The sequence below is a fragment of the Mus musculus genome, chromosome 17 (assembly GCF_000001635.26).
Source record: "Mus musculus strain C57BL/6J chromosome 17, GRCm38.p6 C57BL/6J".
NCBI classification, from domain to species: domain Eukaryota; kingdom Metazoa; phylum Chordata; class Mammalia; order Rodentia; family Muridae; genus Mus; species Mus musculus.
The window spans coordinates 54,666,554-54,680,634 of record NC_000083.6 but is presented as its reverse complement, the minus strand read 5'-3'; positions in this window follow the sequence as shown (position 1 = coordinate 54,680,634).

The following is a 14,081-nucleotide window of genomic DNA, read 5'->3' as shown; positions in this document are numbered from 1 at the left end:
CATCCAGAATCAGAAGTATGAGCACTGGAGCCCCTGGGACAAGAATTACATATGAACTCCCCATGAATCCAACAAGAGAGCCCAGCCATGACCTTTGATAGATATTAGAGTTTAGAGCTGAGTGTTCTTAGCTATCTATTTTGCTTTATAAACCTTTATTTCATATTTGTTGAATCATTAATTCAAAACCAAAATGATCCCTTAAGCATTGCACTAACTCCTCCTGTCTGTAAGGCTCTACAATTCTAATGGACCGTTTGTGCAAGGGAATCAAAGATTTCCTTTATATTTGCACCATGACCAAATAATAGAATTCAAATAAGGAGACCTGACTTTTCCAGGAATCTCATGATGGAAGATGGCAAAGGCACCGGTCAGAGAGGGAACAGCTTTCCGTAAAAGAGATTTCAAATAGTTCTAACAAACTGACAGACCACCTTACAGGATGACATTTGAAGCTCAGACAATTATGAGCCAATGGTGGATGGTACCTTTCCTTGACCTGGAGTGCTTAGATGTGCATATCTTTGGACCTCACTTCAGGACCTTCAAGTCAGACTTGAGGCTTCCCTCCTAGTTTTGTCACATTGAATACATCTGCTTTCTCTGCTTTCTGCTACTAATTTAGCCCTTTTAAATGGCTTATTGAGGAGGGATGCAAGGCATGAATTGGGTCACAGATTGTAAAGTTTCAGACACTTATATTGCCTGTCTTTTCATAGGACAGAATAATCTTCTTAGTATAGTCTGCCCAAACCTTATTCCAACACTGGGTTGTCAGCATATAGGCTATAAAACTCAAGTATATGCGCAATATATTTTCAGTAAGATAGAGACGTTTCACGATGTCCAAGACCCAGCAGAGAGGAATGGTTGCCAAGGAGATTATCACTTATGCATACTAGGGGAGAAGAGGTACGGTGGTGAGAGTTTGGCAGGTCACATTCTGGGTGACATATCAGAGGACACTGAATTTTGTAAAATGTTTCTATGTTCTTTGCTCTGTTTGTATGGTAACAAAAGCTGTTGGGTTTTTTTGTTTGTTTGTTTGTTTTTGTTTTGTTTTGTTTTGTTTTCAGAGTTGTGCAAAAAGCATGGCTCCAGTACTGAATTAGAATCAGAATGATCTCTAAGAGAATAGTTAGATATACTATTGCCCTAGGACACAGGAGAACCTGACACCACAGTATTTAGGTTCTGAATTCTCATCTCTTTCTGGCTCTAGTTCTGCTCCTTATTCATAGAACAGCATAAGGACATACTTAGAATCCACATGCCAGGGCCAGTTTCATCAAACTGAAAAATAAAACTTACCTTCTTCTCCACAAAGTTCGTGGGACATTCTGAAGGGGAAGAGTTACTCCTATTGGCACAATCCCATCAAATTAGATAATGATCATGGAACTCATTTTAATAGAAAAATATTTAAATATCTTTATAAAATTTGGCCTATTACATAAATAAATAACATAGTATTATAAAGGAATTTTAATGATGGCAATTATAATTGAAAAAATAGTTGAGTTTTTCTGAAAGGATAAAAACAATATGATTTCATCAACTAAAAGAAAAACTATTTTATTTGAAAAACCCAATTTTTGACTAAAAGAACAAAGATATAATTCACACCCCCCGTAATAAAACTCGACACTGAACTTTCTCACTTAAATTCGATGCAACTACATCAAAAACACATTCATAGGGACTTTGAAAATTCTGGATGTTGCTCACCTTCAACTTCATACACAGAAATCGCACAACATACTACCCATTTCTATCACATTTTATGTTTTCAATCACTTTAATATTAGATTAAAATCATTTTGATATTTAATATTTCATTTGATATATTTCTACGTGATAAAATATTAATTTTACTGTTAATGATGTAGTAAATGAAAATGTGGTTATTATTGTTTGCTATCCAAAAACCATTATCTTATTGTTTGGAGCATAATTAAAACCATTTTGTGTTATTTAACAAAAATTTTGTGTGACTTAGAATAATGTAAGGTCTGTAAGATAAGAACCTGCCACCAGACTGCTCAGATAGTTGCTAAACCAGAGACGGGCCTTAATATGCTAATGAACTAACCAAAAAGTAGCATCAATATGTAATTGCAAGCCCAAGTCCTGAACCCCAGTAGTATAAGACTGCTTTGAAATGAAGCAATACAAAAATTAGAACGTTGAAAGTGGTCATTAGGATTACACTGCCCTGCTCTCAAGACACAGCATCTGCAACCTCTGCCCTAATATTGTGTGCAGTGGGGCTTTGAAACAGACCTCTCTGTGTGACCTCTGGCTTCAGTTACCTCTGAACTAATTGGCACCATTGCTAAGCTCACACATACCTGTCTGTCATGACTAGCCTCTGGCTGATGCTTTCAAGAATGTCCCGAACCTCCACTAGTGCCATCCTCTGGGCCTACCACAGCTGAAGGACTTCACAGTGGATGTAAATCAAGCCTTTCAAAGCCTCTTTACCTGAGAAAAATTTCACAGTGGAACCCTGAAGCAGCATTTTCTGTTTGACCATCTGTTCCTTGCCTGGGTGAGGTATCTGTTTACCTTTTATTCATATGAAAAAACTAATATAAAATATTGACCTGGCATTATAAGAAGTATTTGTGTGAGCAAACTAAGCATATCTAAAAGCCAAATCACAGACACACACACACACACACAGAAACACACACAGACACATATATATATACATATGTATATATATATATATACATATATACATACACACACACACACACACACACACACACACACATATATATATATATATCCTAATTGCTGAGCACCTAACAGTACACCAGCCATATTCTCTACACTTGATACACCAGTTTTATAATTTTAAACATTTTGCCATGCAGTGATGGCACATACCTTTAATCCCAGCACTCAGGAGGCAGAGACAGGTAAATCTCTCTGAGTTCAAGGCCAGCCACATCCACAAAATGAGATCCAGGACAGCCAGAGCTACAAAAAGAAAACTTTTCTTGAAAAAAATTAAAAATCAAACATTTAACTGCCTTTGTTAAAAAGTTATTTCTCATTATTCAAAACAATTTGGATAAAACTAAAAATGCTTCTATTAAATTGAATTTCAACTCCATTTACCAAAACTAGAGAAACCCAAAAATGCAATTTAACTCTTCTTATCCAAATTATACAAAATAAATCATTCCCTAATAACAACAACATACAGTGCATTTTATATCTTATATACCTATGTTTCTCAGTTTAATTAGTATCTATAATATCCTATAGTAAGTTTACCAGGGATTTTTTACTAATAAAAATGAAATAATATCTATCACGTGACTTCTTCCTGAGTATCTTTCCATCTCTTACCATTTAAATATAAGTAAGTTATAAGTAAGTTCATTTACTAAGTACATGTAGTGGTAAATACAAGGGGAAATATATAGTTCATCTAGCTTTTTAAAATATGTAAATTTTGGTATATTAAGATGCATGTTACCTTCTCTATTAGGCCAAACTCTGTGTTTATTATAATTTTATATGTAGGGATACTAATATGTATCAGATATAAAGATTATGTCAGATACAGTGGATATGGCAAGAAGGAATCAGATCTGAATCATGGTGGCTTATAGTTGGATATGATACAAGTATTTATTTCTTTTCTATATATATATTTTTTTTATTTTGTTGATTTTATTAGGTATTTATTTTATTTACATTTCCAATGCTATTCCAAAAGTCCCCCACCTGCTCCCCCACCCACTCCCCCACCCACCCACTCCCACTTCTTGGCCCTGGCATTCCCCTGAACTGAGGCAGATAAAGTTTGCACAACCAATGGGCCTCTCTTTCCATTGATGGCCGACTAGGCCATCTTCTGATACATATGCAGCTAGAGACATGAGCTCTGGGGGGTGGGGGAGTACTGGTTAGTTCATATTGTTGTTCCACCTATAGGGTTGAAGATCCCTTTAGCTCAGCTCCTTGGTTACTTTCTCTAGTTCCTCCATTGGGGGCTCTGTGATCCATCCAATAGCTGACTATGAGCATCCACTTCTGTGTTTGCTAGGCTCCGGCATAGTCGCACAAGAGTCAGCTATATCTGGGTCCTTTCAGCAAAATCTTGCTAGTGTATGCAATAGTGTCAGCATTTGGAGGCTGATTATGGGATGGATCCCTGGATATGGCAGTCTCTAGATGGTCCATCCTTTCGTCACATCTCCAAACTTTGTCTCTGTAACTCCTTCCATGGGTGTTTTGTTCCCAATTTTAAGAAGGGGCAAAGTGTCCACACTTTGGGTCTTCGTTCTTCTTGAGTTTCATGCGTTTAGCGAATTGTATCTTATATCTTGGGTATTCTAAGTTTCTGGGCTAATAACCATTTATCAGTGAGTACATATTGTGTGAGTTCTTTTGTGATTGGGTTACCTCACTCAGGATGATGCCCTCCAGGTCCATCCATTTGCCTAGGAATTTCATAAATTCATTCTTTTTAATTGCTGAGTATTACTCCATTGTGTAAATGTACCACATTTTCTGTATCCATTCCTCTGCTGAGGGGCATCTGGGTTCTTTCCAGCTTCTGGATATTATAATTAAGGCTGCTATGAACATAGTGGAGCATGTGCCTTCTTACCGGTTGGGACATCTTCTGGATATATGCCCAGGAGAGGTATTGCTGGATCTTCCGGTAGTACTATGTCCAGTTTTCTGAGGAACCACCAGACTGATTTCCAGAGTGGTTGTACAAGCTTGCAATCCCACCAACAATGGAGGAGTGTTCCTCTTTCTCCACATCCTCTCCAGCATCTGTTGTCACCTGAATTTTTGATCTTAGCCATTCTGACTGGTGTGAGGTGGAATCTCAGGGTTGTTTTGATTTGCATTTCCCTGATGATTAAGGATGTTGAACATTTTTTCAGGTGCTTCTCAGCCATTCGGTATTCCTCAGGTGAGAATTCTTTGTTTAGCTCTGAGCCCCATCTTTTGAATTCTTTATATATATTGGATATTAGTTCCCTATCTGACTTAGGATAGGTAAAGATCCTTTCCCAATCTGTTGGTGGCCCTTTTGTCTTATTGATGGTGTCTTTTGCCTTGCAGAAGCTTTGCAATTTTATGAGGTCCCATTTATCGATTCTCGATCTTATAGCACAAGCCATTGCTGTTCTATTCAGGAATTTTTCCCCTGTACCCATATCTTCGAGGGTTTTCCCTACTTTCTCCTCTATAAGTTTCAGTGTCTCTGGTTTTATGTGGAGTGCCTTAATCCACTTAGATTTGACCTTAGTACAAGGATATAGGAATGGATAGATTCACATTCTTCTACATGATAACTGCCAGTTGTGCCAGCACCATTTGTTGAAAATGCTGTCTTTTTTCTACTGGATGGTTTTAGCTCCCTTTTCAAAGATCAAGTGATCATAGGTGTGTGGGTTCATTTCTGGGTCTTCAATTCTATTCCATTGGTCTACTTGTCTGTCGCTATATCAGTACCATGCAGTTTTTATCACAATTGCTCTGTAGTACAGCTTTAGGTCAGTAAAAGAACCTCTGGTGGAATCACCATGCCTGACCTAAAGTATTTATTTCTTAATGGCCTTTACTAGTTGTTCCTCTCTCCTGAAGACTGCTTTTCTGCCTACTACACTGGTTCAGGGAATGAGCCTTACTAGCTATGAGGCAGATTGTAGTAAACCATAGGTGTTTGGTAAAGAATATGTGGCATCCTTGGTCCTGTGAAGGTTCTATGCCCCAGTATAGAATAAGCAGGAGGAGAGGGGAGGGAGGGCTTTCAGAAGGGAAACCAGGAAAGGGGGTAACATTTGAAATGGATATAAAGGAAATCTCTAATAAAAAATAACAGACAAGAAAAAATGAGAGAGGGAGAATATGCAGCACCCATGCACGTCCAGAATGTGATTTGTTGCCACAGCAGGAAGTTGAAGAAGCAATGTTTTAAAAGGCTGACTTATTGATTAGAATTGTAGTAAACCTGATCTCAGGCTAGCTTTAGCACCTTGCCCATCTTTTGTCAGAACTAGCATCTTGTGACTAATAGATAAAAGATCCCATTAATGTAGCAGAACAATAGCTTGCACCAACCCCGAGGATTTTGTCATTATGTAGCGTCTGAATCCTATAAGACAAACTAGCTTATCTTTTTGTAATCAGTCTCTCTGATGTTCCCTCCAGTGTATTAAGTAGCATTTTTATTTGTGGCATCTTTGTACTATTAAAACAGCAACAACTAAAAAATTCATGAAACTGTTTTTACATTGCAAATATGAAACCTAGGTAACCTAGTCTCATATTTCCCCATAATCACTCAAACTTGGTTCCAGAATAAACTATTTCTTATTCCCTTGAGGTAAAAGCTATGTTTTTTTTGTTTGTTTGTTTTTGTTTTTTGTTTATTTTGTTTTTGTTTTTGGTGGTGGTATTGTTATTGCTGTTGTTTTTGGTGGTAGTGGTGGTGGTGGAGGTGGAAGTGGAGGCGGTGCTGGTGCTGGTAGTGGTGTGTGTGTGTGTGTGTGTGTGTGTGTGTGTTGGAAAAACCCGTTACCTTTTTGTGTTTTCTTAGCCTCATAGAGAAAAAATGTCTTAAAAGTGACTTAGAAAAAAAACTCAAAGACAATTTTATTATAATTTCAGGGAAAAAAAAGAAAACAAGACTCTGGCAATAAATCCAAGTGATTGCCCAGAGTGGGAAGAAAGAGAAAAAGAAGATAGAAAGAAAAGATGTGTTTTCTCTTAGAAGTCAAGGAAGCAGATAGGTTCAGCAATAAGGTCCAAGCAAAACTTCACAGGAGTCTTCAGAGAGAACCTATGTCCAAAGTTTCAGGTCAAGCAAACTTAGAGTTTATTCTAGTATGTGAAAAAGCAAATTGGTAAAGAGGAAAATTTAGAATGTTGGAGTTTGAAATTAAAAAATCAGACAGTCTTAGCACTGTTATCTGCAAGCAACTGTGTAAAAGTAGGAACTTCTAGATGTCTAAAAGGAGACATATCCCATTAAGTGGATAATTAGTTCCACCTTTTCAACAATTTTCAAGGTATACCCATTCTGAGTGGCCTTTCTTGTCCATATAATTGACAGTCTCATTTCTGTTATTCAAGGGGAAATAGTATGCCTTTATTATCTTATAAAGTTTTGGACAATTTCAGAATGTTCAATCACCACTAAAGGCTGGAAATACAAGTCAGATATATTCATTTAATCAAAATTCTGTAAGAGTAATGTGAACACAAACTAATAAATAGAAGCTGTGTCTGAAGATACTGATTGACTGATTAGAATTTAAGTAATATGGAGAGATTGGAATGTTGCAGATCCAGAGGGTAATAACCTTATTTGGGGCTAGCTTGAGACCTTAGAATAGCCTTTCATTTCCACCACCTCTGTGTCAGATCTAATATTCTGTCACTAATACGTGAAAAACATTGGAATATATTAACTTAGTAGATGTCCTGACTTCTTGTTTAGGTTTGGTCTTGTGCACTGTATATTCAGTTGTTGATTTTTGTGCCTAGAGATCTGGTTACAGTCTGAAGGCCAGCATTGTCACGATTATTGAAACCTCTCTGTCATCAAGGTTGTATAAAGAATACTGGCCAGTTATCTCTGGTTGGTTAATAAAGAGCTGATCAACCTATGGCTGAGCAGAGAAGTTAGAAAAGCTGGACTTCCAATCCCAGCCAAGGGTAAAGAAGAAAGAGATGTAGCACAAAGAAAAAAAGTAGAAAGACCATGTGGAGAGGACATGAGGCAAGGGTCCAGGAAAATCTTATTGAACAGGTTTCTCAGGGGCTCTCCATCAGGACACACAGAGTGGAACAAGCCAAGGTGAAACTTTGAATGAATATGAAGGACCATGTGGCTGGGAAATAAATAGCTTGTAGGTTTAAAATATATGAATATCTGCACAGTCATAGTACTGAAAGTGTGCTAATAAACTTAACAGGTTTTTGTGTTGAATATTTGACAGCTACAACAGGAACAAATATGGATAGCATTGTTAAATTATGGCCTACACTTCTACCAACTCAAAAGCTAAAAATGTCATCTGATAGCATCTTAGGTCTATAGCAAAGCTTCCCTTATCTTGCTGTCTGATATTCTACAAAGTATTTAAAATCTGCCTTTATTTATGACTTCCTTTGATCTATAAAATTATGAAATGTCATAAAACTGTTTTCACATTGGAAGCTGGAATGTTGAGTAACCTAAACATGTGGTCCTAGACTATGTTCATTCAATGTGACTCTAGAATGAACTATCTTCTACTCTTCTGAAGATGAAAACTATAGTTTTTTTGCATTGATAATATATTGAAAATAATTAAAGAAAAATTAAAAGTAAATAAATATGCAAAATAGCCATGTTTTATTGGGAAATTGCCTATCAAAATCCCTGCCACTTCCACTGTTTTCTTTCTTATGCTATTTCAAATAATGAAAAACAATTGTGATATTTTCCCTTTCTTAAAATTAGTGTGTTATTTTAGTTTTTTTCAAAACCTATTTTTATTGATGGTTCTTAAACACTTTAACCTCCTTTTTAGCCTACCACCCACAACAGGTAGTAGGAAAAAAAAAAAGATATGGGGAGATGGACCTGTTTAGAAATGGGTCTTTAGAGCAACTCCCATCTGTGTTGTCTAGAAATGGTAGTTCATTTCACAAGTCAGCAGCAGCTGCTAGATCCACTTGCAAACATTGCACAGATATAACAACTGTCCAGTTTGATAGAGTCAGGATAGCTGACACAAATCAACAATAGTGGCCCTACCTAGCAGAGCCAGGCCTCAATCTCAGCACAAGTCAGCAGGAGGGACCAGCAGAAATGCCAGAAGAAATTCTTGGCTGTGTCTCTCTCAGTTAAGCAAAGATGAGTAAAGACATCAGACCAACACAATGTACAGCTCACTCTATAAGCGAACCTAGCCCACCTACATTACAGTCCATTGGGCCTATTTGTACTCCCTCCAAATATCATGTGTCCTCCCTGAGTCTTGCCTCATCTCCTGTCTTGACTTGTCAGTGATTCTGTCTCAGCTAACATCACTCTGCCAATCAGCACAAATCTGCAGAAGTGGCAAGAAACTACAGCACCCCACCAGAAGTTTTTTGTTGTGTTTCTCTCAATGGAGTATGGAACTCAACTACCCAGTGCGAAGCGGACCAATACACAGGCGTCATTTTCAAAGAATTCTTCATCATGTGTCCTTTCATGTGCTTGCTTTAGCAGAACATCCTCTCACCTGAGTCTGATACAGCAAAATGTTCCTTCACAAGTTTGCCGCAGCAAAACACCATCCAACACAACCGACTATCCAAATAACCCTTAAGTTTCCACTTCATGAGTGACTCTGAAGGGAAATGAAGATGGCGCCTCAAAAGCTGATCCTGAGGAAAGGCTGAATCTTCAACTATCTCCGAGCCTGCTTTTATCCAGCTAGATCTCTAATAAAGTAAGCATGTTGTATAATACCACATGTCATTGTCATTAGATTATCCAGTTTCCAGTTCACTCTTAGTGATATTATGATACTAGGTTTTCATTAGCATATGTTGATTATAATTAATAATGGGAATATTTCCACCAATACATACAGCACACATTGGTTATAACCAAACCAACTTTCATGCCACCCTGTTCCTCACATCCTTCCTATAAACCACTAATCATGAATATATTCTAGCTTCAACATATGGAAAAATAGATTTAAGAGAATTATCAAATGCAAAGCAGTATTATGCATTCTTAATTTAAGAACGCATTGCCATGTTAATTGAGAGGCAAATACTCTCATAGTAATGTACTAGTCAGTGTATCATCATCCTCAGTATAAACACTCAGAACAAAAACCCTCAGTAGTTTTCAAACTTGCATTTTTTTCCCAGCATAGAGAGGGAGGGACAAAAAGGCAGGTATTTTAGAAAGAGTAAATGTATTCTCTGATGTTTAGGTTCCATTGAAAGCTCGTGAAAGCTTTTCTCTGCATCCCTACTTTGTGTGTCTTCTAGCATAATTTTCTTGTCTGGTCTTTCTACATAAGTATGTAAAAAATGAGGGGGTCTCTCTTACTCTAAGCTAAATTTTAGCGCTCATGACTATGTATGAGATCTGATTTCACTACAGTTTGTGAATATTGGCCTAATTTTTAGTCTCTTTAACTGAGCAACAACAATTTATATAACCATTCTATTTGTTCTGGTTCAGCCTTTCCTTTCCCATGTAGCTGCCAACATCAGTTACCAGATGTTAAAGAATTACAGACATTTTATACTTGCATTATGAAAGATGTCTGTAATAGCCCATCTCTGCTGGAGCCACACCACAGCAATGCACCCATAGAAATCGGCTCAAAAGGATGCTTTTGCTGTCTTCTGAGCCCATCCTTCCCAAACTAGGGAGTAGTTGCACCTGACCTTGAAAATGACTAGATATAATGAGAGTGTGCTCAAATTTTCTTTTACTTTCAAAAAAAACAGTGTTACTACCTGTTGGGAAAACAGAGGCTGAGCTTTCTAAAAAGCCTATCAATGACAGTGTGGATTTTCCTTTCTTGGAATGTATTTTTAGACCCAGCCAGGGAGTTGGGGAGAGGCCAGGCAGGGAGGATTTCATGTAGGGAGGTTATCAACATCACTCTATCTTTTGTGCTTCAGCAGGAGAGATGCTGCTAGTTTCTGAGTTTGCCTTTGGTCATCCTGTCTTTCCTTTTAATGAATTTTCTCACAGGAGGAAACACAAAAGACAGCATTTTACAACCAAAACTCAAGAGCTAAAACAACCAAATGCTATTACACACAAAATGGTTTCACAAAACACCTTGCAAGATTGAGTGTGATTGCTCTCTGGCTGAAAAATGAGATAGCGCAACATAAGCTTCTTCCCACAACACTGAATTAAGCATCTTTGAAAGACTCAATGTCAAGAAGACAAAAATACCAGCAAATGCAAAATTAAACAGAAGTGTCTTATAACTTCCCAGCAACAAATTCTAGTTCCGAGAGTGTTCAAGCAGCTGCCTAGTGCTACCCCCTTTGTTTCCTTTTCTCACATTCTTTCCTTCCATGAAAAGAGAAAGATAGAAATAAGAAAGCTATATAAAGAACTCCCAGAATCCTACAGAACAGGCTAAATGTATTTCAATCTACTTTGTCAAATTTTCAATTACCACATCTTAGTCCTGCAAGTCAGCAGAGTGATTCATCTATTCTTTTGCATGACATAAAATGGGGGCTTTATTTGTATACCCCTTTGCCATTGAAACAAAGAATTTTAATGCCTACTCAGAGCTATAGTACATCTGTTTGCTGAGTTGTCAAAGATAAAAAGGATGGCTTCTCCCTTTAGTTTTTTAAATGTTAAAATACAGAAGTTCAAAGAAAAGAGGCAGAGATACAGATTTGGGAGAGGAGTATCAGTTCATTTACACTGCAGCTGTTGTTAGCTGATTGCATGTCTTCTGGTAGAAGCTGGTCCTAGATTTGGGGTCTGGTATTCAGGAATTCTTTGCATGGCATGGGAACAAAGAGAATAAACAACAGAGTTTCTCTCTAGCATTTGTAAGAATATGAGTTGTTACCATCAAGGGTAGAATAAGAGGCTACTGCATGGAGTCTCCCAGCTTTCTGAGAACAGTTAATCTTCCTAATCTAACTGTGTATCCTTTACTGGAAGGAGATTTTGGCATCTAGGTACAATCTCTCAGAACATCTTAAATATCTAGTACATGGCTCAACCCATTAAGGAATGCATTTGGAAAAGAGGAAAATTCAAAACAACAAACCAGTACATCTATGGGCTGCCTTGTGTTGCTTAAGCTCCATCACTCCACACTCATGTTCTTCTAATCTTGAGGCAGGATACAAGATGGGGAAAACTGTAGGGATCTGGAAAAGAAAATGAGGCACTTACTCAATATTGCCTGAAGCTTCTTGTCAGTTGAAAATCCAGAATCCAGCCCAGTAACATATATTTAAGGGCTTTCTTTCTTACTAGATGAAAACCTGTGCTTTTCTAAGCATCTCACCAGAAATCCCATTTACAGAAAGCAGCATGAACTAAACCCCTTGAGTGTCTATAGCAGCTCCTGGTTTTAACTTATGAGACTGGAATAATGTTGAAAGTCATTTTGAAATCTCAGTTACTAAAAAGCAAAAGGAAGAAAAATAACAGGTTCTCAGAAAATTTTTGCGATGTAACTTGAGAAGCACCAATATGGTGTGCATGACTAATAAGACAACTGATTGAGACTTTATCCAGAGCCCATACATTCCTATATTACTTTCTTTCTCTTAAGCTTTATGTTTATAAGACAACTGATTGAGACTTTATCCAGAGCCCATACATTCCTATATTACTTTCTTTCTCTTAAGCTTTATGTTTATAACCGAGGTCCATATATATCTTAATAATGTGACTCTTCTTAAGGAAGTTTCCTCTATGCTTTATGTATGCTTTTATCATTTTTCTGAATGTCTTCCCTTCTATATTCAATAGAATTCCAATTCTGTTTCTCCCTGAGTAACCCTGAGATTCCTGTCTATACTGAAGTTACAAGTCCTGAGTTTGCCTAGTCAAAGTCCCTAAAAATAAATGCTTCTGGCTGCAGAGGCTATCGTGTGGAACAATAACTCATTCACCACTGGGACACCCTGAGCATAAAACCACAAAGCAAGGATTGTCTCAGTAGGCCTTACTGAAAGTTCCTGGAATCATTTCTTTCCTTTGAATTGGCTGTTTTCAAAAGATAAATTTAATCAGACATCTCTGTTTTTCCCTCCCATTTTTCATATTTAGTTAAGCTCTTCCAGGAAACATCCTTCCACATCTTGAGACTGACAGTAATTCCAGATGCAGTTACGCTGACGCAAAGGCTTTTAGGAATTTTCAGTCATTGTTAAGACAAAGAGGCTTCTTAATAAACTACTGTACTTCACACTCTTGTCCTTACATCCCATACATGTATGTCAAAATCTCATCTTGGTTCAGTGACAGTGTTTTTGGTGTGTGTGTGCAGAAAAATAAAAAGGGAAGAACCTCTTTAAAGAGTCTATCATTTTGCTTGGGAAGGTATTCCTTCATAGTCAGAATGAAAGCTGTCTTACTTATTGGTTTCAGTGATATTTTCTGAAAACAAAACAGGCAATGACAAAATTTCCACTGCAGTGTAACAGCCTCATCCAGCCAGCATCTTCATTGCTCTCACAGCCTTGCCAGCAGAACCACATCAGAAACCTGCCAAAATAAATTTCTGTTAGCCAAAGTGTCAGTGTTTCCAAGTTAAAGTGACATTAGGAAGTTTTAATCAGAAATGAGTTGGAGAAGGCAAGATTCATACACAAGAGGTTTGTTCTTTGCCCTTCTCCTTCCCTTTTAAAATTGGCAGGTAGTGACCTAGTTAAAAAAAAATGGAGAGTTTCTATGGGATTTCCACCTGTACTTCCCTTATTGCCAACAACTTTCATTAGCATGATGTATTGTTAGAGCTGATGAAGTGGTCATTATTTGTGTATCATTATTTGTTGGTGATAATTCACAATATGTCCCATGCAATATATTCTATAAGTATTCACAGATTCTCAATGTTATGTATCCACCATGGCAATATCATGCAGAATATTTACCTCTGCTATTCATTGATCTTTTGTGTACCTAGTTTGCTTCTTCCAGAATATGATATAGTGGGCATAAAAAAATATATTACCTTTCACTTAGCAGGCATTTAGGATTCCCATTTTATTCTGTATTCCACACTAAAGGTGCAACTTAGTTTATATACTCACTCACTGAGGGTGTCCTTGTTTCTGAGTTTGGACAATTACAAATAAAGACACTATAAACAACCGTGCATAGGAAGTGAGAAGCACATGATTTCAACTCATTGGGAAACCTAAGGTTATGATAGTATGATCATATGGTATGAGTGTGTTAAGGTTTTATAACTTTTTTAAATTTGCAATTTAGTAATGGCTACCAATATCTTTTATATAATTTTTTTCTCCATACTTTCTTTAGTATTTTTAAATATACCAATCTTAAATCATATTTATTACATTTTTCTTTC